This window comes from Pteronotus mesoamericanus, unplaced genomic scaffold, assembly GCF_021234165.1.
Source record: "Pteronotus mesoamericanus isolate MK-2021 breed Mesoamerican mustached bat unplaced genomic scaffold, CSHL_Meso_final contig_202, whole genome shotgun sequence".
Lineage (NCBI taxonomy): Eukaryota > Metazoa > Chordata > Mammalia > Chiroptera > Mormoopidae > Pteronotus > Pteronotus mesoamericanus.
Window position 1 is genome coordinate 8,350,207 of NW_026555086.1, and position 25,745 is coordinate 8,375,951.

The 25,745-nt window shown below is 59.3% G+C and overlaps 1 protein-coding gene across 4 annotated transcripts in view; it reads left to right on the forward strand.

Moving 5' to 3' along the window:
• Positions 1 to 8,508: 8,508 nt before the first annotated feature.
• Positions 8,509 to 25,745, forward strand: part of ADGRG1 (adhesion G protein-coupled receptor G1) — a 38,412-nt gene continuing 21,175 nt past the window's right edge. The window contains exon 1 of one of the 4 annotated variants that reach the window (XM_054570373.1): positions 8,509 to 8,578. The gene's annotated coding sequence lies outside the window, so the exon portion shown is untranslated. Of the gene's footprint in view, positions 8,579 to 16,074; positions 16,183 to 16,425; positions 16,641 to 18,855; positions 18,928 to 25,745 lie in introns of those variants that run through there. The other 3 variants (XM_054570371.1, XM_054570369.1, XM_054570372.1) reach the window with 3 other exon arrangements.

Sequence of the window (25,745 nt, forward strand, 5' to 3'; positions counted from 1 at the left end):
GGTCTGACCCTACAGAGGCTTGGATTGATTCTTAAAGGGTTTTAAATCCATTTGAAAGCTAAAGGTCAGGGCCCACTGGGCCCAAATCCCCTCAGGTGACAGTTGGCTGGCGCTGGGCAGAGGTCCCCAAGATGACCTAACTCTCCAGTTCACTGCAGCCTCCCACCCCACTGCTCCCTATTGCCCCCCCACCCCCACTTCCCTCTTGCTCTCACCAGCGTGGCCTGCCTGGCCCCGGGGGCACTGCAGCCTGTGACTTCTGCTCCAGAACAGCCATTAGCTTCCACAGACAAGGAACCGAGACATGGAGAGGAGAGGGACTTGTCCAAGGTCACCCAGTGAGCCTGGACCAGAGTTCAGGTGCCAGCTCCATCCTGCAAACTCAGCTTGTGTGCTTTCTGCCACACCGGTCACCTGAGGGTCTGCCAGCTGTCCACATGCCCAGAAGGGATGGGTGGCCCGGTGGTCAAGACAGTAGGCATTAGAGCCTGACAGGCCAGGGTTCAAATCTCCGCGCTGCCACTTTCCAGGGCGAGTAACGCCTGCTCTCTGGGTCTCCTGTTTTGTTTTGTTTTGACCGTGACTATGTGACCTGCGGTCACAGGAGAAAATGAGGTGCCCGGTCCTTGACACCTGATAGCAAGCACCTCCTTAAATGTTGCACCCTTGGCGCGTCCCTCCATCCATCCTGCATAGGACACACTGGTTATTGGGACAGGAGAGCAGAGGCAAGTTGAAAAGCAGGTTGTAAGGGTGTGGCAGCCCCTTCTGAGTGACCGGCTGACTTCCCTCCCTTGGGGCTGTGGCTGGGGAGGGGGAATGCGGAGGGGACCGAATCTCTGTCAGCCACAGAGGTGGACCTAGGTCCTGCTGCCCCCAGCTGCCCTAGAAACACAGAGGCCCTCTGAGTCAGGAGCCGTGCCCGCCGCCTCCTGTTTCCTCCGCTGGAGCTCGCACAGGTTTTAGTTCTCATATGAATGGGCCTAACCTCAGAGGGCGCTTGCTCCGTCTCCTGTCAGCTTTTTTGTCTCTCCAGCTCCGTGAAATGTCATGCATCGGGACTAGCCACAGCGTCCGGGGAGCAGCTCCCGCTGCACCCCTCCCCACCGCGGCTCGACATGGGGTTGCAGACTCTATTTATACACATCACAGACACAGATACTTACAGGTTCTGTTTTCATTGCACAAAAGACATAAGACCAAACATAATGGAAATAATTCTAAAATGGAAAGAAATACCCACAGTCCTACCAGTTGACTTACCGTTCTAATAGCACCCAATCTTCACGGTGGCCTCTCTCGTCCCTGCCCCCTGCATCCTTTAGGCGCAACTCAGAAAAACCAAGTCTATAGCCTCCTTCATGCTCTGCAGAGCATTTCTGAGTAGCAGCCCTGCCTCAAAACAAAGAAACAGACCCTGGGGTCATGTGGCGACATCACCTTTGTCCCCTGCTTGTTATCACTGAATTTAGTACTTATAAACATTTTTTTTATCATGACCATATGACCATCAGGTGCAGGTGGTCAACTGTCCCTCTTTGCCAGGGATTGAGGCACTTCCTGGACCCAGGACTTTCAGGGATAAAGCAGGGAGAGTTCCAGGCAAATAGAGATGTTTGGTCACCCTCGGGGGCAGAGCTTGGCTGTGCTTTCCGAGCCATTTGCTGGTGCTGGGCACTTGGGCTATTTCCAGCCCTGGGTCGGGCAGGCTGGGTAGGTCCGTGACCACAACAGTATCCTTTCCTCAGGAGCTGGGTGGGAGGAGATCTGGCTTTTGGGGTTCCTCAGAGAAGAAGTAAAGGACTTAAACCCAGCTTTCCTGGCCTGTCCCTCATCTGAGCTGGCAGGAAGTTCAGCTGGGGACTTGGGACAGGGATGAGCGGGGGACGAGCCATTGTGTACTGGATCCTGCTTACACCGGCTCTCAAGGGCTGGTTTGGTTGTTAGATAGAGCCACTGTGTTAAACTGTGCTTTAAGAATGAAATCACATAAACTTTATATTAAAGATGGTAAATACTCAAAATAAATTACTTTCTAATTATTACATCACACTTGGCTACTATCTATCATTATGGGTTGAATTGTGTGACCTCGCCCCCCGCCCCCATTCATATATTGAAGCCCTAACCCTCAGTGCCTTGGAGCATGACCGTATCTGGAGACGGGCCTTCACAGACATAATCAAGTTAAGATGAGCTCATCATGGTGGGCTAATCCAGTATGACTGGTGTCACTATAAAAGGGGACATTTGAACCTAGGCGCACACAGGGAGAGTGTGATGTAAAGAGGAGAGCAGAGGTCGGGGTGCCAGAGGTCGCCAGCAAACCACCAGAAGGTAGAAAAGGAACAGATTCCCCCTCACAGCCCCCAGAGAAGACCAATCCTACCAAGACCTTGATCTTGGACATCCAGCCTCCAGAACTGGGAGACAGTAACACTCCGCTGTTTAAGCCGCCACCCCGAGGTACTTTGTTACGGCAGCCCTGACGAACACCCCGAGGTACTTTGTTACGGCAGCCCTGACGAACACATCACCCATGCTCCTGAGGTTATCAGCGTCTATTGTACTGGTAAAGTGGAAACACCAGAGAATGAGCCGGGGCTCACCTTCTCCCAATTCAAGATGCAGTTCAATGCATGCATCTTGAAACCGGCCCTGGTAGGGGTGCTTACACCATGGAAATCTGCAAGTGCTACAGGTCAGGCATTAATTGGTGCCGTTCTGTTGGTTGTCCAGACAGATGCAAGAGAGTGGTGGAGAAAATGTGAAGAAAGCACATTTAGCCCAGTGGGTCATGCCTGCGGTAGTTACATCACACATAGCACAAAGAAAAGCCCACAAAAAATGGAGAACTATTGTCCCATTCGGGAATGTATTCAAAAGCTATTATCTGAGTCAGCGAGGATTCCAGTAGTTGAGAACTGGTATCCAATTCAGCAAAAGATCGCTGACGTCACTGAGAACAAGTGAAGTTCCAACACATGCCTTTATCATTTCCCCCTTTTGTCTTGTCCGTGTCAATGAGGGTATCAGTCAGGATCCCTGTCTGCCCAGGACTCACAGAGGCCGTTGCTACCACATGGCAGCTCACGCTGGTGAGGGGTGGGGGCGGCTGGTTTCGGCCTGCGCCGGACTGAGGGGCTCGAGCCTGCAGAGTGTTGCCCGGTGGATGGACAGACAGGCTGCCTCGCGGTGGGGGAGATGGACGCCCGCCTTCCAGCTCTGTGGGAACCAGCCACTGCAGGTGCACTGGAGTGTCTCCCCCCTGCAGGGGTGGGGGGCCGTTCCGCTCTGCCCTGGGGACTTCTGCAGGGCTCCTGTGTGGTGCCAGGGGAGGCGGCTTGACTTGGCCTTGCCCAACAGCCATACTTAAGGGCTGCCTGCTTCTTCACACTGAGCTCGTCGCCTGGCTGAAACTTTGTACAATGCTGTTCCTTCTGCCTGGCGCGCTGTGCCCCAGGCAGACTTGTTCCAAGTCTGGTTCCTCCTCATCCACCAAGATCTGGTTACAAATGTTGTCTCCTCCAAGAAGGCTTCCGTGATTACGTGGCTGAGTAAAGCATCTTCATTGCCCTTACGTCATATGTAATTATTTGTTTTCATACTTACTGAATTACTTGACTAATTCATTATTTCATTGATTTTTGTTTTTATCCCTCACCCTATCAAGCTATATGCTCCATGAAGGCAGGGGTGGTATCTGTCTCACAGAGCCCAGAGTAAGGCCTGGCACTTCGTGGGCACTTGGAAAATGTTTGTTGAATCAGTCAATGAAATACATTTACTGAGAAGCTGCATGACAAAGGCATAAATCTATGGAAATGGGGAAATGGTCCAACAGAGCTGGGGGTTCAGATCCCGCCTCTGACACGTATGGGCCATGCCCTCTAGGATGAGTTACTCTGTCTCTTTGGGCCTCAGTCTCCTTGTCTGTAACAGCAGCACCCCTTCATAGGATTGTTCTGGGGATTCTATGGAATCAGTCCATGCGGAGTTTAAGGCTAGAGCCTGTTACACAATGAGGCACCCGAGAGCCTTAGACATTAGTATCCTCGTAGGTAAAGAGCGGCAGGACTTCTGAGGTTCCGAGGTTCAGAGGCTGATTTCCTGCAGAGGAGGACGGGATAACTCCCAGAGGGCTTCTTGGAAGATGGGGCATTTGAACTGGGCTATAAATAGGGGTGGTTGGATTCTCCAGGCAGAGATGGGGGTGGGGAGACCAGGAGAGGAGCAACAGCCCTGGTCCCGTTTTGAGCCCCGGGGGCCGGTCAGCCTGCCCTGGGCTGTGATGGACGCCCTCGGTGCTGCTCTCTGTCCTGGGCCCGCAGCCGCCTGCCCCTGGGTTTGCGCCCGTTTTCTGTTCTGAGTCTGGCCGCTAAGTAGGCAACGCTAAGTCAGAGAAGAGGGGGAGAACCATGAGGAGGTCCGGTGCCCCGACCCCAGCCCTGTAGAACTCAGTCAACTCGACACAAGCCAAACGTGGAGGGGACCTCTGGGACTATACTAGGCCAGCTCCCGCGGTGTCACGAAACGCCAAGGATGTGGCCTGACGCCACTGACTCATGTGGGTTCAGGCAAGCCGCGCTGACTGTCTGGGTGGCTCTCCTCAAACGGGGAAAGGCACGCCTCCGGGTTGCTGGCACGGCGAGCTGAGGCCTCCGGTTGGCACAGCGCGCTTCAGAGTGCTCCCCGGCCCCTCGTCTCCTTGTGAGGCTCATTTGAACACATGGCAGGATGGGCGCTCTTATTGTCCCCCTTTCACAGGAGGGGTCTCGGGGGCTCAGAGAAGGGCCCTGAGCCGCTCAGCACCTTTGCCAGTGAGTGGCAGACCCAGGACTGGAGCCGGGCCTCCTGATCCCCACATAGGGCGCAGGCGGATGATCAGGTGTAGACAGAGCCTAGAAGGTGAGTGTGACCCAGTATGCAGGTGATGGAGAGCATGATGTCACCGTGGGAAGCAGGGTAATGACCGTGGCTATCTCTCCTCCTCTTCTCTGAAGAGGGGAAGCCCACCCCAGCCCCGTGAAGAGGGGGGGGGTGCTGATCTTAGGGCCGGCTCCCGAGCTGTGGGCTCGGACACCCACAGCTGGCCAGGGACGTCACCTTCTTCCAGATGTGGCCCAAATGAAGGAAGGTTTGCCGATTGTTGCAATGGAAGGAGCCAATTCCATTCAATGGAGAGGCCACACCGGAGCCCAGAGGATTTAAATGCCCCTCTGCGTTTGGATACGGCAAACACTTACTGAGTCCCTATGTCATGTACCGGCCACCAGTGGAAGCGCTCCAGCATTTTCTCGTTTAACCTCACAACGTCATGGGTACAGACGCTGTCACCCCCATTTTGCAAACAAGCAAACCCAGGCTCAAGGCGGTAAACTGTCTGGAAGTAGAGCAGGGACCCTTACACCCCGTCAGTCACAGCTCTGCTGTCTGTCCTGTCGGCAGTTTTGTTTTGTTTTTTTAAACACAAGGTCCTGGCCACTAGTAGTTTTTCTAAATATCAGTTTAGTGAACCAATATGTGAATTAGTAAAAAAAAAAAAAAAAAAAATGGCTCACATGAACAGAAAATGATTTTAGAGCCCATTTAGTTCTCCCCATGAGTGTGGCAGGTGTCTTCTCTGCAACACTCTGGGTGAGTACTTCCTTGATTTCTCCTAGAAGCAGGGAGCTCACTCCCTGACTTTGTGAGAAGGACTAGCTCTTAAAGGGAGCCTGAAGGCTGAGCCTGAGACGTCAGAGTGCCCTCCGTGCCCCTCCACACTTCATCCTCATGCCCAGGTAGGGAGGGGTTCTGCATGTCCTGAGTCTTCCCACTGAGTGAGAGCAGTGTGAGCGAAGGGAACTGGGCTTACCCCAGGTGAGAAAAAAGGCCACACACACATTAAAAAGTGGCTCCTGTCCTGGCTGGGTTGCTCAGTTGGTTGGAGCATTGTTCCATACACCAAAAGATTGTATGTTTGATTCCCAGTCAGGGCATATGCCTAGCTTGTGGGCTTGATTTCCAGGGGGCAAAGTGGGGGTGTGTGCAGGAAGCAATCTCTCTCTCTCTCTCTCAAATTAATAATCAAATTCTCGGATGAGGAGTTAAAAAAGGTGGCTCCTGCCTCATAGTGTATACTGAGGAGTCGAGTATACCAGGGACCTGGAGACCAAGCTCCCCGCCCCACAAATGCTCCTCAGATACCTGCCCTGGCAGGGCACCTTCCTGCCACATTCCTATTCTTCCCTTCGCCTCTGAGAGGCCAGCAGGGCAAGGGCATGTATTTCTGCATTTAATAGGTGACCTGAAGTGCAGAGGCTCAGCAAGCCTCCCAGTGCACCCAGCAAGGGAGCGCTTGAACCTGCGGCTCCAGCCCCCGCCCCGCCCCTGCGGCTTGCTCAGCAGGGCTCTGCGATCGCATCCCTGCCAGGCACCCGAAGGGCTGGGCGGGGTGGGGTGGGCGGACGGAGTGTGGGTGTCAGGAGTGGGGTAGTCACCGATGGGTCACTGGGACTCCCCTGGTGTCCTTGTCAGGGTGGGCAGCATCCCTGGGCCCTCGGGGAACTCCGAGGCTTGGGCAGGAGGCTGTCTTCCTGTAGCCCCTTTTGTTCTCAGACACTGTCTCTCTTGGCGCCCCCTCATCTGAGCTCAGCCTGTGGGGGCGGGGGGGACACAGTATGCCGCTGCCCTCGGGCAGAGTAGAGGTAGTATTGGCAGCTGGAAATTTGCCAGGAGGAAGATGGTGCCGGGGTGACGTAGGGACTGGGAGCCCCGGTGGCTCCGGACTAGCCTCTAGGTACGGGTCTGACCTGTGGCCGGGAGACAGACCCAGCCCCAGGACTGGAGCTCTCCGACACCTCACCGAGCCTGGGTCCATCTCTGCTCCCACCTGTCCCTCTGTCCACCTACCCTTCCTTCGCCTCCTTGGTCTTCTCTCTCCTGCAGCTCCTGCATTCACCTAGGCCCACCTCCTCCTCGTTCCGGAAACACGCCAAGCACTTGCCCACCACAGGGCCTTTGCACAGGCCATTCCCGCTACCTGGGATTTTCTGACTCCAGGCATCGCAACTCTACCTCCCTTGCCGCATTCAGTCTGTGCTCAAGTGTCACCTCCATCGTTGTTTCCCTCCCCCTGCTTCATTTTGTTCCTAGTTCTTACCATTGAATAAATTTTATATTTATTTGCTTGTTAATTTATTTATTGGCTGTCTCCCCCGAGCTCTAAGAGGGCAGAGCTGTTTATATTTTGTTCGCTGCTGTGTCCCCAGTGCCTGGAACAGTACCTGGCACACAGCAGACCCTCAATCAACCCTTTCTAACTGCATGGCTGAGTTCATCCACTGGTTTGTCTGTCCATCCATCCATCTATCCGTCCATCTACCCACCCATCCTCCGTTCCTTCTTCCTACATTTTCTCTTATCCCACCAGTCACCCGGAATTTCCCTGCACCAGACCCTGAGCTGGAGCATGGGTTTGGTGATCTGGCAGGGCACACACCTAAGGAAGACAATGCTGACACTGGGGGATGGATCCCAAGTGAGAGGACCCCCGGGAGCTTCTGGGGACACATGGGATCGGGGGGAATTTCCCAGAGCGCAGAGACGCAGTGCCTCGTGGGGGCCGGCCCCTGCCTGACATAGATTTTGTGGAATGAATCAATGGCTTCTAGCAAGAGTGGCTCAGTTGTCAATGTTGGGGACAGTAGGGGTGGAGTGGGAATCGGAAGCCACCTGGGGGACTGGGAGCCTGGGTGTGAGAACTTGGAAAAGCTCCCTCCGGAGAAGTGCTGGTTTGTGGGAGCCAGAAGCGTGGCGCGGAGCTGGCCGGGCAGGGCTGGGGGCCAGTGGTCCGGGGGAGGCTGAGAGGGGTGTGGCCCGTGTCTCCGTGGGGGCCTCTTGGGTGGGACAAAGCCTGCCTGCAACATTCCCCTTGCAGCCCCTGGGACACCTGAAGCAGCTGCCCCGTCCCTGCCCCCGCCCCGTGTCCCTGTTCTTGCTTTGTGTCCTGCAGGAGGCTGGGTGTTCTGGGAGCAAGCACCGCATTCCCTGCCCCCTATTCCCCACTCCTTTGAACCCTGCACCTCCTGCCTCCAGCCGTCTGTGGACTGTTGTCTTGTTTTTATTGCAGGCAGGTGAGTCTGGGTCCAGACTTCATGTGGGGTCTGAGCTTAGGGAGGAGGCAGGAGGGAACTCGCAGAGTTGGTAATTACATGTGGGAGCAGCACCCCCCCATTGCCTTGGGGGTGCCACCGAGGCTCAGAGACGTTCAACAACCCCCCACAGGCTCACCCAGGATCCGTGGATGAGCTCATAGCCCGCGGGTCCCTGAGGAGAGGTGCCAAATGCTCTTGGAGGGCTAAGGTGAGGGGTGAGGGGTGCTCAGCACCCAAGGGGCCAGGTCAGCTCCTGCATGGAAACCCAGGAATGAGAGAGGGAGGTGGCAGCCGTGCCCGTGGGGCTAGCCGGAAATAGTGCAAGACGGACAGGCGGAGCCTCCCTGTAACCACGCACCCAGACAAGTTCAGACTGGGAGCCGGGAGCCCTGGGAGGAGGTGGAAGGGGAGGAGGCAGCTTCTGCAGGCAACACACGGAGGTAAGGAGTTACTGTTCCTGGTGGGGTAGGGGGTGGGAAAGGTCAGCAGGGTGTGGCTTCCCAGTCTGGCCCACTTGAACTTGACTGGTTCAATGACCTGAAGGCACCTGCGAAGCCCAGCCCTGAGCTGCTCAGGGTCCTGGGCTGCTTGGGAGGCCCTGGCTGTCCTAGGGTGGCCCCTTGTTGCTCTGAGTGTGAGCTGGGCACGTTCACATGGTGGCCCTGGGAAGCTGGCTGGGTGTCTGGTGTGTTCCCAGGGCCCAGATGAGGCGCTGCGGAGGGTCGAAGGCCAGGGTGAGGCTGCACACCCTGGGGCTGGGACGGCGAGGCTGAGCCTGTGCCGCTGTGATCCGTGCTTCTCCGTCCCCCAGTGCCCTGAGCCTGTTTCCTGCTGGGACCCATGGTAAACCGGTTTGGGAGCAGGTTGGCCTGGGTTGTTTAACTTTTGACAAGGAGGCAGAAGGCAGCCTCCCCTGGTCAGCTGAGTGGAAGGGGCAGGGTCCAGCCCTGGGGTGTGTGCCTGCCCTGTCTGGCCAGCCCAGGGTCCTTCGGCCTCGCCCCAGCCCTTCACCCAACAGCACAGCCCTTCCTGCCCTGGCTGCGAGAGGCAGGAGCTGAAAGCCAAACTGCTTGTTTCCCAACTGGCCGCTCATCTTCGCTGAGCCAGGCCACTGCAATGAGACTCCTAAACAGTGGCCAAGGACACGCCAGGAAGGGGAGCCGTGGTGGAGGAAAAGGCCCGGCCCCTGCCAGTGCCCGCTGTGGGACCCTGGGCCAGGCCTTGCTTTCTTGGGCGGCTTCCTCACCTGCTGCGAGGGAGGTGGGCAGAGGCAGTGGCCTGAAAACAGAGCCTGGAACAGCAGTCCCCCACCCCCCGCCCCAGCCCCAGCCTCCCCCGCTTGCCCCCCACCCCCTGCAAACCCTGTCTCCTGGCCCCACATGCCAGCTGGACAGAGGAGGGTGGCTGGAGTTGGTAGGGCCCTGGCGCCTGGCCAGCTCCGCCCCTACAATGTGGCTCCCTGGGGTGCACGGGCAGAAAGGGTCCCGCCGCCACCCTCCCCCCGGCAGTTCCCTCTGTTAATTAGGCCACCCCCGCTAATGAGGAGCTATCATCCTTTCTCCATTACGCCTCCTGAGCCATCTGCGCCCCAGCACTTAGCGGGAGACCCGGGGCACCCTGGCTGCTGGGCAGAGGCACGTGCAAAAGGCAGCGCTCTTGGGAGGCATCCCAGGGCAAGGCTGGGCGCACCACGGGCTTTGCGCGAAGGTCATCCAACTCCTCCTCCTCACGTGAGGAGGTCAAAGGCGAGATCGTGAGCCCTGCGGACCCTATGGCAGTTGACGGAGATGGCACATTGTCACCCTCAAAAGACAAAACAAAGTTTGCCATCTCTGCACACGATGTACAGTGTTGCCTTGTGGGTGTCACTGAATCTCTGGGCGTCATTTGCCTCCCTTGGCATATGAGTGACAGCGCATCCCCTTTCCCCATCCCGGTCCAGGGTCTGGGAGTGACCGCCCGACAAAAGGCTCCTGGACCAAGTCTCGGGCATCGGAGCCAGAGCCACTGCTCCCCAAACCCCAGGGCAGGGCTGAGAGAGCCACCGAGAGGGTCGCAACCGTAGTGACACCAGCAGCAGCTGAGATGGCCTGTCTGGGACCTTGGGGCCAGGACAGGGGGCTCCTGTGGAGGAGATGGAAGCCTCTTCCTCTCCCTGCATGGGGAGAATTTGCATTTGAGAGAGACCCCAGGAGAGAGGCAGCGCCTGCTGCTGTCTGACCTGCCAGACAGGCCCTGAGCCTCCGCACTGCACCTGCGGGTGCTGAGGCACCCACAGACAGCTCAGAGCTGGGAAATTTGATGCCGGGTCCCACACTGCTATTTAAGGGTTTGGAGGAAGTGCTGCAGGGAGCCTAGGTGGGGCGAGGAACAGTTTGGGTCTCCCTTAGGCCTGGGCAGGCCGCCAAGGGGCCCCTTGGGAAGACCAGTTCTGCCACTGCCACACCCCGAGGAGGGGTTGCGCTTCTGGCTTTGGAGGCTGAGCCCACCCAGCTCCAATCTCCTGAGCTGCGGAGGGGTGATGCACAGAGGTGGCTGGGGCCTCGCCAGAGAAACCCAGGCCTCTGGATGCACGGCCGGCCCTGCCCCGGCCTCCCGCGGCGGCGGTGGCGCAGGCTGACCAGCATGGGAATGGGGAAAGGGCTCGTAGCCCCTCTTGGGTGGGCCCATCCTTGCTTGGTCTCAGGGACTCCGGAAGGCTGGGAGGCAGGAATGTGGCCACAACGACCTCCTAGGCCTGTTCTGGCTGGATCCAAACCTCCTGCCAAGTGCATGCGGGGGCCGGCCGAGGTCAGACATTCCGTCATGTGTAGGGAGAGAGGGCGGCTGCCCTGTCTGCCCTCTATCTCCGGTAGCGGGCACCCCGGCGTGCCCGCCTCCTGGGGAGGTCAGCAGGGGTGGTCTGGGAGGCGCAGCCAGCCCAAACTCTATCTAAGGACCTGCATTCTGTAGTGTCCCCTCCAGCAGGACAGGAATAGGGTGACTGTAGTGGGGGTGATGTCTGTCTGCCTGCCTGTCTGGGCTGGGCCCAAGGTCACTTCTTATTGGCAAGTGGTCAACATGCCATTGGAACCAGGAAGAGGGAGGCCAGCCTTAAAGTCAGACCCTGGCTCCAGCCCTCTGCGACCTGGGCTGGCCCCCCTCCCTCCCCGAGCCTCAGTCTGCTCCTCCAGCACACGGAGCAAGGCTTCCTTGACAGGGTGCAGGAGAAAACACCAAGTCACTTGCCTTCCACACGGCCAGGGCTCCACAGGGGCACAGGGGCTCCGGTCTGACACCTTCAGGGGAAGGAGTAGACAGAAGTCCCTGCCGGGGACAGGTGTTGACCCAGGAGCCTGCCTGTCATCAGGGAATGACTGGCTCTTCCTCACAAGCCCCCGGACCTCAGCAACCTGATCCAGGTGAATGTGGGTGGGGCCTCTGCCTGGGCTCAACCCTAGAGAGGGAGCCAATGAGGTTGAGGCTGTCCTTGGATCTCCATATAAGGGCTCAGAAAACTGCCTGGGACCTGGGCCTTTCGCCAGCCTCTTGTACCCCAAGCGTAGGCTTGCATCGCCATTAGACTTGCGCGATTTTAATGGCCAACAGTCCTTCCTGCTCTTCCCGCTTCTTGGGTTCGTCAGGCTCCCTGCTTCTTCTCCAGCTGGGGGATGAGCGGAGGCAGGGAAGGCGGGCCTGGGGCACAGGGCACACAGCTCCCTTTGTGACTGTGGCTGAGTCACATGGGCAATGCCATCTCCCTGGGCCCTGGGGCTGCTGTGATGGGAGATGGCGTGATGGGGTGGCTGAGGCTGCCCCCACGCCTGTGGCCAGGATGCTTTCCCACGGGAATGACAGTGGAGGTGGCTGGGAGCATCGGCTGAAGAGCACGCGGTCTGGATCCCAGGACCAGGGTTCAAGCGCTGCCTCTGCTGGTGACGTGTTGCGAAGCTTTGGGAAGGCTCTCTGAGCCTCAGTTTCCATCTCTGTAAAATGGGAACAGTCATCACTGTTTCCTAGAAGGGATACTGGACATGAAAGGGCTTTGTATACTGTGGAGTGCTGGGCTTTTTGGCATTTGTGTTGACTTTATTATAGTCATAATTGTAACTAAACAAAAACAGAGGTTTGGCTACGTGTCGCCACAAAAGCCAAATGCGTGAGACAGATGCTCGTGCAAAAGGAAGGCGGTTTTATTCAGATGCTGGGTGACCTGGGAGAATGGCGAGCTCTGTCTCAAAACCCATCGTCACTCTGTGCCACGGAACAAGTCCAGCCAACCTCGGCAAGACCAAGACAAAAGCCAGTGGCCAGAGTTCCTGCTCCATGTTAAGGCACAGCCCTTTGGAGCACGCAGGAGGCTGCTAAGCAGACTTAGGCCCCATCCAGGCGGCTCAGCTTGTTTCCAGCTGCGATCCATTTCAGGCTCCGTCCTGGATCCCGCGTGTGGAGTCCACACGGCCATGGACCATGCCGCTGCCAGAACCACATGGTCGCACGCTCGTCACCAGGTGGGCAAGAGAGAGCGAGAGAGGCTCCCTCCTGGAGGCCATGGGCCACATGGGTGCTAAGGCCACATGGCCATGGAGCTAAGGCACTGTGCCAGTCATAAGCCAGAGAGCTTCCTTGTTCCCCTGGGATTATATCAGCTGGGTGGGGGACAGACCAGGAGCTTTCTCAAGATGACCAATCAACGTCCCAAACTTCCGTGTGCTTTGAGTGGGTTCACCTCCCAACCGATCCCTTCCTTCCCCAGTCTAGACCGACGGGTCTCTTTGGTCCAGGACCTCCCTCTGTGCCATTCTGATTTCTATGGCATGTGTGCCTGTCTTCCCCTGGAGCCACCCCCAATCTGGTACTGGAGGGGGCAGGGTTTTTTCCTCTATCCAGTTGTCTTGGTAGCTTTTCGTTCATTCAGAGTAAGAATCTCCCCCTGCCACCACGTTGGCCGAAAGGAGAGACTCCCCAGTCCTCTAGAAGTCGGTTTTATAGTAACATCATAACATTGTGCCAGGTGTGGTTCTCAATGATTTACAAGGCCACTCAGCTTGCAAGGAGAGAAGCCTGGACTTGAAAGCTCTTGTCCAACAACAGGTCACCTCCACGCAGGCAGCGGTGGCCCGTGGCCCTTCTCACAGGGGGCCCAACTCACACCACTCTGGCTGGAGGCTTAGAGACGGAGAAGGGTGAGGCCTCCAGGAACAAAGCCGTGTCCTCCCCCTTGCCCGGGCCTCCGACCCAGTGGGCTCCGTGGGTCTCCCCTTCTCTTACCCTGTCCTGGGGTCCACACGTGCTCCCAGATCCCCCGCCCCCCCGGCGGTCCCATTACGATCTCATTTGCAGGCTGCTCTGAATAGGAAAACGCTCGCAGATGCACCAGGGGCGCTCCTTCGGGCCTGGGCCTGGTGGCCTCATTTATTCTTCCTGGCGGGGCTGTTGTCATCCCCACTTGAGTCCTCCCAGCGGGCAGGGTCGGGAGTAGAAGCCACTTGACCCGAGTCCAGAGTAAGGGCTTCCAACTTCTCACTGCAGCGTGGCCCCCTCTTCTGTCCTTGAAAGTAAAAGCCTCCCTGCACTCCCCACCTTGTCTCTGGCTGCTGTTACTTTCAGTAACGCACATCGATGTTTCTCTCCTTCTCTTTCTCCCTCCCTTTCCCTCTCTCTAAAAGTAAATAAATAAAAATAAATAGATAGATAAATACAGACCCAGCCAGGGCTCTGGGGTCAGCGCACTTGGTCCAAGCCCTGGCTCTGTCCCTGGTGGGCACGGCCAGCCCCTCCCCGCTGCGGGCCTCCGCCCTGGTTCTGTGATGCGGGGGTAGCGACTGTTGTGTGAACCAGAGGAGGTGATAACTGTGAGGAATTTAGAAGGGCCTAGAAGGTTAGAGCCCACACCTCAGGCTGCCCGGCCACACACCAGCTGTGTGACCTTGGCTCCGTTACCTTGTTTCTAACGTCCCAGAGGGTCCCTGGCCACAGGATGGGGAGGGAATTAGAGTAACCACGTAAAACAGAGGGTCCCGCACAGTGACCCTAGGGACACAGCGGCTGTTCTCAGGCCTGTCAGTAGGACTAATGGTAGGCAATATGGTGATTAATAATAAGTTATTTGGATTCTCTCCTTGGACTCCCTGAGCCTTCTGGGAGCTCTGTGGTGCCAAAAACTGACTCCCTGGCATCGCCCTGATGTGAATCAGACCTGGAGCTGGGCCTGTTCCCCACCCCGGAGTCCGGCACAGTGCCCAGCACATAGTAGGTCTCTGAGAAGCCCAGTGGGGAAAGGGCAGCCAGAGCCAACTGCAGCCCTGGCCAGGCTGCCTCATAGGCCTTTCCTGTGTGGCCCAAGTGGCAGCTGGCTCCAGGTCTCTGTGTCCCTTGCTTGGGCGGCCAGCACGGCAGGACCCTGCCATGTGCAGGGAGTGGCGCCTCCAGCTTTCCATCTGTGCCCTGCTGGCCAGCACCCCCTGGGGGTGTGGCTGGGGGCATAGCTGCCCCGCAGGCCCCAATCCCAGGGAACAGCTGAGGCTGCCCCACCTAGCAGGTGGCCCAGCCCTGAAGGACAGACCTTGGGGAAACTGAGGCGTAGAGGTGGTGACTTGCTTGGGGACATGATATGTAAGGGACTCCCCATCCTTTCCTGGATAACTCGCTTTTGCTCCCGTGTTTCCCGGCCCCCCATGGTGGGCCGGCCCCTCCGCCCTGATCATGGAACGTCCACTGTGACCCTCGGAGGGAGCGGCAGGACAAGCACCTGCGGTGCCTGCTCGTCCCGGGCAGGAGCCCCAGTCTGGGCGGCCCGCCAGGTAGCTTTGTTGCCCCCTGCAGCCTGATTTGTGCAGGTAGGTGAGGGGTATCCTCCACCTGCAGCAACCCCGGGCCCCCAGGCTGCCTGCAAAGTTCCATTCGTGCTGCACTGGGTGGCCTTCCTCCTCTTTGAGAGCAGGGCCCCGCAGGTTCCTGAGCCTGAGCTCCGTGCGGGCCTCAGCCCAGAGGCCCGGAGAGGCTGCCTTCGGGAGTGACCAGGAGGGTCAGTGCGGAGCCCGGCTGCCTGGTTTCCGTCCCAACCTTGCCACTTCTGGTTGTGTGACCTTCGGCAAGTTAGTTCCCTTCTCTGAGCTTCATTTCTCTGTTTTGTGCTCTCCCTTCCTCATCGCCACATTTACAGCAAATATTTTTCGAGGGCTCATCAAGTAGCAGGCACCGGTCCGAGCAACCCGTCCCCCTTCCTCCCCCCGCCACTGTCTTGTGGTGCAGTAGCCATAGTGTGAGGGAAAAGCCTGGAATGTAATAAGTGGTCAGTAAGAGTGATCACCGTTGTTATTGCTGTTGTTGTCATCACTTACCCTCGTAATGTTGTGAAATCCTTACAGCACCTGTGACTTACAGGGACGAGGGAGGGCAGGAGTCCCAGCCACCATGAGCCATCAAAATCCCCCTGACTCCCGGGACCTCAGCAGAGAGAGCGAGCTGCTGACAGGGGCCAGTGACCACAACGGGGATGGGGCTGTTGGCCCATGTCCAAATTTCCCTCTCTGAGCTCTGAGCTTTTAGAGCCACCAGGAATGAATGGTTCTTCACCTGGGCCTCAGTTTCCTCTCTGGCCCAGTAGATGGGCTAAAGGATGCCTTTTCCAGAAGCCCTTGGGATCTCAGAGCCCAGCGCTTGCGTCTTGGGATGTTGACACTGTGTGTGCTTGGGGAGCACTAAGATGGGTCCCGTTGCTGGGAGGACCGGAGCTCAGGGAGGGCTCAAGGTCAGGTGGCCAGCTGTGCACGGACTGGCTGGCTGCATGCCAGGTGCTTGACACCCCTCCCCCCAGCGCCTTCCGCTCTGCCGGTCAGGTCTGCTGCCAAGGAGGTTGGACGCTTTCAGGAAGGGGCAGTTGTGTCCTAGGCTTGGGGGTGGGGGCAGCATCAAAGCGGCCTGTTGCCGTAGCAACCCTGGCCTCTGCGGGAACTTTGGGGAGAACAGCCCTGGGGAAGTGGCAGATGGAGAACGAGGAGGCAGCGATATCCCTGGCCAGCGCCTGTCTGGGGAGCCCGGCACCTGTCTGCCTGGATGAGGGGTAAGGCCGAGGTGCCCCCTTGTCCATTGCTGAGTCATAGGCATCAGGCAGGGTCGCTGCATCAGCTCGTAGCCCTGCCCGCGCTCAGCCTCCCTCTGAGAAATCCGTGACTCACTTTGGTCTGTCCTCCTCAGCCGTGCTGGGGAGGAGGGAGGAGCCCATCGGGGGCTGGAGGAGGCACCCCCCCCAAACAAACCCTCACACTTCCCCAGGCTCCTCCTCCTCCTCCTCCTCCTCCTCCTCACTGGCTGCCTGCTGGCCCTGCCTGCCCTGCCCTGCGCAGGAGCAGGGCTGGGAGCCTGCCACACGCGAAGGAACGGGAATGAAGGGACGGCTCCCGGCTGCATCACGGCAGACAGGTTGAGCCTTGGAGGTGGATCTTGAGAGGCGGTTCAACTGCCTCACCCTCCTTGGGACCCTCCTCGGGACCCTCCTCGGGACCCTCTGCCTGGCACCAGGTACCAGATCAAGGAGGGAGGAGGGATGGAGTGTGTGTGGCGGAGAGAGGGGAGGCGGTATAATGGGGAATTCGGAGGTCTTGGTATTTGGGTGGGAGGCATCCGGAGGAGCATTGCTGTGCTCTCTAGGGTTAGGGGCAGATGGATGGGGGAATAGATCCCTGGAAAGGGGGCAGGGCCCCAGAGGATGGAACTCTCAGAAGCACTAGTCAGTAGTGAGCTGGGGAAGCTGAGGCTTACTGGGCACAGCCAGCAGCGGGCTGCTCCCTGAGGGGCGAGGTTGCTCTTCGCACTCGCTCCCAGATGGGAGAACCAAGGCTCTGAGAGGGCAGGTGGGTCACCTGCGGTCACGTGACAAGCCTGGGGCTGGAGACCCAGGGTCCCGCCTCGGGAAGGAGAGGCTGCCGCAGGAGATGGGGCACCCGGCCCCTGAGGGCTGGGTCTGAGCCCCCAAGGGAGCTGAGGGCAGTCTGACTCTTCGTCACACACGGACCTCCTTGGGAAGGGGGTGATCTTGGCTCTGGGGTTTGAACTCTGGGGGCCACAGGAAGACAGATGGGGAGGCTGACTGAGGCTGAGAGCTGGAGAGTGCGCCGCCCAGGAACCACCAGGCCCCAGGGCTCCTGCCTGCTGGGCACCGATAAGGCCTCCCCTGCCCCCTCCCCCTAGGAGCTACCCGATCCCACCCTGGGGAAACTGCTGGTTCCTGTCCTGCCCCCCTCCCCTACCAGCCTCCTTCCTGTGGTACTGAGCTGGGGTCTCCCAGGGCCCCATGGGAGGGGGCTGGTGCTCCTTTTCCTGAGGAGGGTTGGAGGGCCCCTCTCAGCCCGCCACCCCGCCACCCCACTCCCACCCTGCCTGGAGCAGCTCCGGCCTGGGTGGGGCGGGGGATGGGTGGGTAGAAATAGCCTTCGTGCGTCTAGAGAGACAAGGAAGTTACACATGTAAACATTTCTTGAACACCTACTGTGTGTCAGCTACTGTCCTAAGGGTGAGGGACAGGGCAGTGAAAGAGACAAACAATGTGTCTCAGAACTCGTAGTCCAGACCCAGAGCCAAGCCCTCAACAGCCCTCCTCCCGCCCCATGGGTACCCTGAGGGCAGAGGGCTGGTTCCTTGGGGTGGAGACTGAGTGGCATGAAGTGTCTCCAGTCCAAGAGAGCCACCAGCTGCTGAGTTTGTTCCCAGAGCTGAGGCCGGGGTTCCTGTTGGCGAGGGGACGGGAGTCTAGGACTGGGACTAGCCCTTGGGGCCAGACCTGACCCCTCCCCACCCTTTGCTGCAGAGATTGACATACAGACCCACGTTGGTCATGGCAGCACGGTGGCCACCATGCCCTCCCCCTCTCTCTGGGCTTCAGCTGAGAGTGTCAGGTCATGAAGGACATCCATGCCATTGTGGTCTGTGAGGGAGACCACACCTGCAGCTGAACGGGCCTTTCAAGGTCCATCTTAAAGTTCTAACCTGCCTGCCGTGGACCTGCTGGGAGGGAGCCCTGTGTGCAGGCTGGGCTCCCAGCTCCTCTCCTGCGCCCGGCAGGGCAGGCGGGCGGGCAGGCAGGGAGGCAGGTGTGGTCTCCGAGGCAGCCTGTGCTGCTGTTGCCCCAGGCCCCGGGGCAGGTGCCAGAATCTTGTGGGGGACTCAAACAAACAAGACAGTTAGGATCAGAGGCTGAGGAGTGAGATAAACTCGCTGGTGGAGGCAGGAGAGAACTTTCTGACCTAGGAGAGCTGGGGCGCTCCGCAGAGGATGCCCAGGCTGGGCCTGGGGACCGGTAAGGGCGGCGAGAAGGGTCCTAGCGTGTGTGTGAGGGCGGCTGTGGGCATTCCTGGAGGAGGAAGCTGTGTGGGAAAAGTTTTGGGAATGGTAGAGCCTCGGGGAATGGGGCAGGAGATGGAGATGGAGACCTGGCACGTACGGGTCATCTCATGGGGGCTGGAGTTCCAGTTTGGCAGGTACTAATCTGCCCGCGGGGGAAGAGATGGTAGGACACCTTGGGCAGGACGGGGCGGGCAGCATTTTTGGTGCAGGGCTCAGGCTTGTGATCGAGGGACCGTGTGTGGGTGGTGGGAGCCGTGCCAATTTCAGGGCTGTGGGTTGGCTTCTGCACAGCAAGGGTGAAGAGTCAGGGGCAGAGCTGGGCGGGGAGTGAGAGCAATGTGTCAGCATAGCGCCAAACCCGGTGCTACCCTGCCCGAGAGCTTTAGCAGCTCGCTCTGTACCCTCAACTCCAACTGGGGGTGGCTCTGTGACCTCTTCTTCTGACTCACAGCAGATGGGGCATCATGTGAGTAAACCTGGCAGCTGGGAGACCAGGACCCCGGGGAATGGGCAGATGGTGGGGCCGGGGGGCGGGGGGCAGCAGGCAGGGTTGGCACAGAGGGGCCTCTCAGAGGGGGTGGGGCGGCACCTGGCCGGGCTCAGCCTCTCCAGGCTTGCCCTCTGCCTGTCTGGTCCTCAAGCCCCCTCCGGAGTTCCCCAGGTTCCTGCGGAGCTGTGCAGATTCGGGGGCCAGGCCCAGGCTGCTGGGCAGAGGGGCCACGGGTCGGGGAGGAGCTTGGGACACGCGATTTCTGACCCCTGCTCCGTCCCAGCCTGCCCCGTCACAGGCGGGCTGAGGCACGGCCGGGGCCGCAAGCCCCAAGCTCTCCCTGGTCCCGCAGGCTCGGCGGGGCCAGAACGCTCCTTGTGCCCTCAGAGCTGGCGGGCCCCAGGGCTCAGTGCTTTGGGGGCTCTGAGGCCGGTGTGCGTGCTGAGCCCACCTAGAGGCGAGGACCCTGAGGCGCAGGGGCTTACCTGTGAGTGACCGCCCGTGTTTGGGGCTCTCGCCCACCAAGCTCTCCTGCGCCCTCGGTGGGGAGGCGGCTCCCCGGCCAGGCCAGGCTCTGTGCTGGGTGCCCTTGCCTGCAGCCCCCTCCCCGCTCGCTGCTGCCCTAGCCCTCCGGGCCCCACAGAGAGAGCAGGGCCACGCGCCTGGGGAGGACCCTGGCTTTGTTCTTCTCTGGCTGTGGGAACTGGGTGCCTGCCTCAGTTTCCTCATCTGGAAAAAGTAGTTAACAGCAGGATCTATGTGGGGGTCTGTTGTGAATAGGGAAGCATTTGGAACAGCCCCTGGCCCATATAAATGTCAGTCTTGCCGCAGTCTCCCCCATTGGGCCGATGGGTGCACCGAGGCCCAGGCATATCCTGTAATAGCTTGGGGGACTTACTCTGCCTCCCCGTAGGATGCGGTGGCCACCTGGGCTGCGGGAAGAGCCTTGGCTTCCACCCCCAGCCTGACTTGTGCTTTGGCGGGGCGGCCTGTGGACGGGGCCTGTGCTCCTGGGCTGATACCAGCTCAGGCTGTTAGTGGTGAGCTTGGCAGCTCCAGGCTGGCGGAGATCGAAGCTGAGGGCTGGAGGAGCTGGCAGAGCTTCTGGGAACCAGGGGACAGGCCTGCGCATGAGAAGGAGATGGCCTGCGGGTGGGGCCCTCAGTGTCCTGCAGCCAGCCCAGCTCCAGTCCCCTAAAGGCCGGACGTTCTGCAGCTGATGGCTCCAGTGGGGCTCCCCCGGCTCAGGGCCGCTTAACTCAACCTCGGATGAGCAGCAGGGAGAGAGCCACCTTTGCCAACTCTCAGTCCCTTCCACCCTCATCGCTCTAGGCCCCCGGGGGTAGCTTGCTGCCCGAGGCCCCAACCCCCTGGACCTCAGCATCCTCACCCACACAGGGGGTGGGGGGTGACATTTTCACCATGGCAGGGCTGTTGCTGGAACGGTGGGGCAATCAATCGCGGCAGGGAGTGGACTCAGCGCACCGCGCGCCTGCGCGAGCTCCTTCCTAAACTTGAGCTGAAGGCTTTGTCTTTGGGGTAATGGGGTGGTTGAGTTAGAACCAAGTTCAAATCCTTGAAAAGCGACCTTGAGCAAGCAGCTTGAGACCTCGAAGCCTTATTACTTAGGCTGGGAACTGGGATGGAGAGACCTGCAACCCCCGTGTCTAAATGAGCCCGTGCAAGGGCTCACCGTGGCAGCCACATGCTGCAGGGCCCACGGGCAGGGGAGCTGTCCTCAGCTGTCCAAGACCTCGGCTCCTCCGTCGCCCCGCGCAGCTGTTCCCCTGGGAGAGGCAGCACAAAGTGCAGAGCCCTGGGGCTGCCCAGCTCTGTCCCAGCCCTGTCAGCTGTGTGAGCGTGAGCAGCTGCATCAGTCTCTCTGTGCCTCGCTTTCCCCAGGGAGCCACTGCGTCTTCAGCGCTGAGTACAGTGCCTGGCACAGTGTGGTGATGTTGTCATTGCCACCGTTCTGGGCCAGCCCCAAACCCTTCTGCTAGAGAGCAGCGGCGAGTTTGTCCCCAAGCTGTGGCCCTGTCCTCCCATGATGTCACTGGGAAAGGCGTGACCAGAGAGCCTGCTGCCACGAATCCTCTGATCCAGTGGGGTTCTGATCTGCTGACCTGAGTTGCTCTCCAAGACGGGGACTCCCTGCTGCTCCCTGAGACCCAAGGTCGGACCAGCTTGGCCACTGGCCTGGGCCTGCCGGGGAGGCCTGAGTTCAAGTTGGGCTGGTTTCCCAGGACAGCCCTCTGTGGTCACTTCTCTGCCAGGCTGAGTTCCCTTGGCCCCTGGGTTTCCTTCTCAGTGTCTGACAAAGTCTGGCCCTCAGGGTGTGGCTCTGTGGCTGGCACCCTATGTCTCTGACCCTATGGCGGGGGGACAACTGCTCAGACCCACCTGCTTTGGTGGTGACAAATGCAAGGGGTGAACCCCAGGGGCTGGCTATGCTGGGGGCAGCTGAGTCACATGGGGCCTGGCACCCTCTGCCCTCTGCTTCTCCGGCTGCGTCACCCTCTGGGCCTGCGTCAGACCCTTGGGGCAACTCACAATCCAACGCCCTACCCCTGGTGTGTGCCGCTTCACTGCCAGCAAAGGCTCTCCTTCAGTCCCAGGTGCTGTGGGTCCTCGGAGATTCACGTTTTTATCCTTATTTCACAGAGGAGGAAGCAGGTCCCGGGTCCCCAGGCCAGTCAGAGGCTGCAGGGGCCCGCCTCTGGATCCCCTACCTTCGAGCCTAGACCTTTCCCCGTGACAGCATAGACGATGTCCCCGGTTGAGGGAAAGTGCTCGCTGTCTCTGCGGGAGCTTGGGTGTGGCAGGGGAGGCAGGGAAGGGGCCCAGGCGTCATGTGGGGTTCTCCACGGCCCCTTCGGGCCCTGAGCTTCTCCGGCCCTGGGGGTGAGAGGCGCCCAGTTCCCGCCTTCTTCCCAGGGATGGAGTCCCGGACAGCGCGTCGGTCACTCTAGCAGCACGAGGCAGCGTTTGTGGGCAGGTGAGGCCCCCACCAAGGCTGTCACCACGCCCGGGCTTCCACCGTGAGTGCCTCCGACAGCATCTCCGGGGGCTCCCACTGGCCTGCCCGCCGCTCAGGGAGCTGGATGGGAAGCACAGAGGGAGAGCGGGGCCCCAGGGAGTGGGACCAGAGTGCGGGAGGAGTGGGGGAGTGGGAGCGCCCTAAACCACGAGGGAGCTGATGCTGCCCCCTCCCCGCCACCTGCTCTCTGTGATCCAATCGCCTGCACCTGCGTAGGGGCATCCCTAACCTTGAGGCCCTTCCCCCTCCCGCCCGCATGCACATGACATTGCCCTTGGAGAGCCAAGAAAGGGGGCAGGACCAGAAGGAATCCTCCTGCGGTTTTCTCAAAGCTGTGCTTATCCTATGTCCGTGACCGTGCCTGCCGCGCCCTCCTGGGCTCTGCTGCCTGTGTGCACGTCCCAGGCCAGACGGGCAGCGTCTGCTCTCCAGCTGCTGGCTGGGTGTCGAGAAGGCCCAGGTCTCGGTTCCTGAACTGGGGAGAGGGAGCCAGGCCCGGGGGCAGCACGCACGGCCAGCTGTGGTGGTGGGGGTGACAGCAGCGCCTCCCCACGGAGACTCCGCAGCAGGCGCCAGCACACCCGGGAGCCCTGCCTCTGCTCCCCACGTGCATTTGGGGAACCAGAGTGGGAAGCTGCAGGAACTGCTGTCCAGGCAGAATGGCGACGTAGGGGTGAAGCCCGGGCCTCCCGGACCTGCGTGTCTACCTCCCAAGGGTAGAAGGAAGTTCGTGAACGCACAGGAGGGTGAGGTGGCAGAAGGTGGAGGGAGTGGAGCCGGGTTGCTAGCTGGTCGTTTCGGCAGTCCTGCTGCCCCCGAGCCTGTTATCTGACCTAAAGTGAGTCTTGTCACTTCGTGCCCCACCTCCACCCTGGCCAGCGGTCTCACGGGTGTTCAGTGAGGATGGTCAGTCTCTTTGGGGGAGGCGTGGCTCTGGGCAGCAATGAGCTGTGAGTTGTTGTGGGTGTTTTTGTTACTACAAGAGCTTAGTGGCTGTGGGTGGGACCCAGGGTGCTGCGCCTCTGTCTCTGTGCGGCGCTGCAGCTGGCGAGCACCAAGTGTGTGTGAAAGGCCGGGGTGCCCCTCTGTGCCCCCGCCCCCCACCCTGGCGCCCCTGCACCGCCGCCCCCTGCCAGCTCCCTCTAAGCACAGGATCTTTGATCCCACAGCGACTGCCTCCTCTGGCCCAGCAGGCCCTGGAATCTTTTCCAGGACAAGGTTCTACCGAGAACAGCAACTCCTTTCTTTGCTTTCTCTTCCGCTTCCCCCAGGGGCCAAAAATAGTGCCTGAATGGGACACAGCTCTGGGCCAGCAGCGAGACAATAGCCGCCTCCTGACCGAAGCAGGCCTCCTGGCCCTGGTCCATAGGTGGGGGCGGAGGTGTGGGGCTGCATGGGCACCCTGGCCCCGTGGCCCCAAGCCCTCGCTGTCTTTCCCATGACCTCGGTCATGAATCATCCCAAGTCCCCTCCATTCCCTTGGAGTGTGCCGGCCAAGACATTTCCCCACGTGTTCTGGGAAAGAGCTTGTAGCTGCGTGGCTGAGACCCTGGGCCCTTAGCCTCCTGAGCAACCCAGCCTGTCTCCTGTTCTGCTTCTGGTCTGGAGCCCAAGGCCTTGGTGGTGGTGCCCACCCCTTGTCCTCCTGTGCCCTATCTGACACATGGAGGCCACCCCCATGGCTCTGAGGATCTTTTCCTTTTGACTCAGTGGGACTTCCTGGCGGTCCAAGGGATGTGCCCTCTGGGGAGGAAGGGAGCTCCCTGTCCCAAAGGTGACCTAGTAAAGTTTGGACGTGCACAGGAAGGGAGCCAGGATTAGTCAAGCTGCAGGCCGGCATTGGCTTTGATGTCTTCAAATCTCGGAGGAAAGCTTCGCTTGAATTCCATACCCCTCTGTTACCAGCCAGGTGGCCTTGAGCAAGTCACTTTACCTCCCCAACCCTCTGTTTCCTCATCTGTATGCTGGGTTCAACGGGGCTGACTTTGCAGAGTGGTAGAAATGGACCTCGGAAATGCTCGGTGTAGTGCCTCGCACACAGATGGGGTTTCAGAAGCTTGGCCTGTGTTCTCCTCTGGTATTTATTCTGGGACATATAGAGTAAGGTCTGACCCACTCTTGGACCCCAGGGAGCAATGGAAAAAAACTGGGATTTTCCAGCCCCAGCGTTCACTCAGAATAAAGATTCCTGGTGGGCTGTGGCAGTCTGGGAAGGCTTCCTGGAAGAAGTGGCTCCTTAAGCAGTTTCCAGGAAAATATGGTGCACATTCTATACTTATGGCAGCCGATATGGCAGCTTGATGGGGGTTCAAGAAGTGTCCAGCCTGGGCTGAGATCAAGGCCACAGGCTGGCAGCCTCTAGAGGAAAATGCAGCTGACTATAGCCATTTTGAGTCACAGGGTTAGTATCTCCCCTCCACTGGGTTCTAAAAAGGTTTGGGTTTAAAGTCAATGTCGACAAACTTAGATGGGCAAGTGCTCTCCGTAACCTACTGTCCTACACCCTGCCCTTCCTCCTGACAGCTCCCAGCCTGCGCTGGCCAGCGTGCAAGTCCAGGGCACTTGGGTAGGCGACAAGTTAGGGGGCCTGTGCTGTGTTGGGTCGGAGCCTGGCAGTGACGTAGTTCCTGAAGCTGCCAATGGTTGCCAGGGGAACGGTTGCCAGGGACTGCTGTCACCTGCGCCCCTTCTCCCGCGCTGGCTGGCGGGCTGGCGGCTTGCAGCCCATCTTCCCGGGCTACCCCCTTTGTTTGAAGCTCCGTGAGAGTGAGGGGGCAGGGGCCGAGGAGGCTGGGCTTCAAAGTCTCCCTCTGGCTTCTTGAACTGGGAGAAACTGACCCAGCGCCCCAGCGGCCGCAGCCTGCACGCAAGGTGAGCCCTTGGTTCACGCGTTCAAGCCCTGTCTGCATTTTCAGTCCACTTGATTCCACAAAGGAATCCAGGTTCGTCTCCCCTGCGACCCTCCTCCCCTCCTCCCTCCATCCCTCTCACTCCTGGTCCTGCTCATCTCTTCCCGCCCCCTTCCCTTTGCCTTCTTCACCCCTCCCCTCCTTCTTTTCCCCTCTACCTTTCTCCTCTCCCTTTTCTTCCCCACACCCTCTATTCCCCCTCCATCCCCGTCCCCTTCCCCTCCCCTGGACTGTCCTCCTCTTCCCTCCGTTCCCCCTCTTCCCCCTCCTCTCCCCAACACTGAGAGCATAGCCAATGGGTGTGGCGGGGAGAGGCTGGGATGGCAAGAGGACCCTGGGGGGTTCTGAATGCTACTTTTAGGAGAACTGGTTTATAAAACAGCTTTGAGCAGAGCAAGGAAGTGGTTTGGGGTAAGGTCCTCACACCTTCCCCCCCAGTCACACCCCAGCTAATGATTATTCTCTGCCCTTGGGTCACATCCCCACACGCAGAGACAAAGGTTCAGGACCTGCAGATGACAGAGCAGAGGAGTGGAGCAGGGATGAGGTCACCTGGGAGTCCCGTCAGCCCCTAGGACTAGGGCCCTGGGGGGTATTCAGCATACGCCAAGGAAACACATTTTTTGAAACCTCTTTTACTGTGAATTTTTAAGCGAAACGCTCTTTATAGTCAGGTTAGGTCGAGGGGAACAGGCAGCGAAATCGAGGGCGTGAGTTCCGGAGCCTGGCCCTGGGGCCGCATCTCACCCCCACCTCTCTCTGGCTGCGTGACCTCCAGCAGGTAACTTGACCTTCTGGGGCCCTACTGGGGCCTCAGTTTCCTTATTTATTAAACGAGTATAATGGTA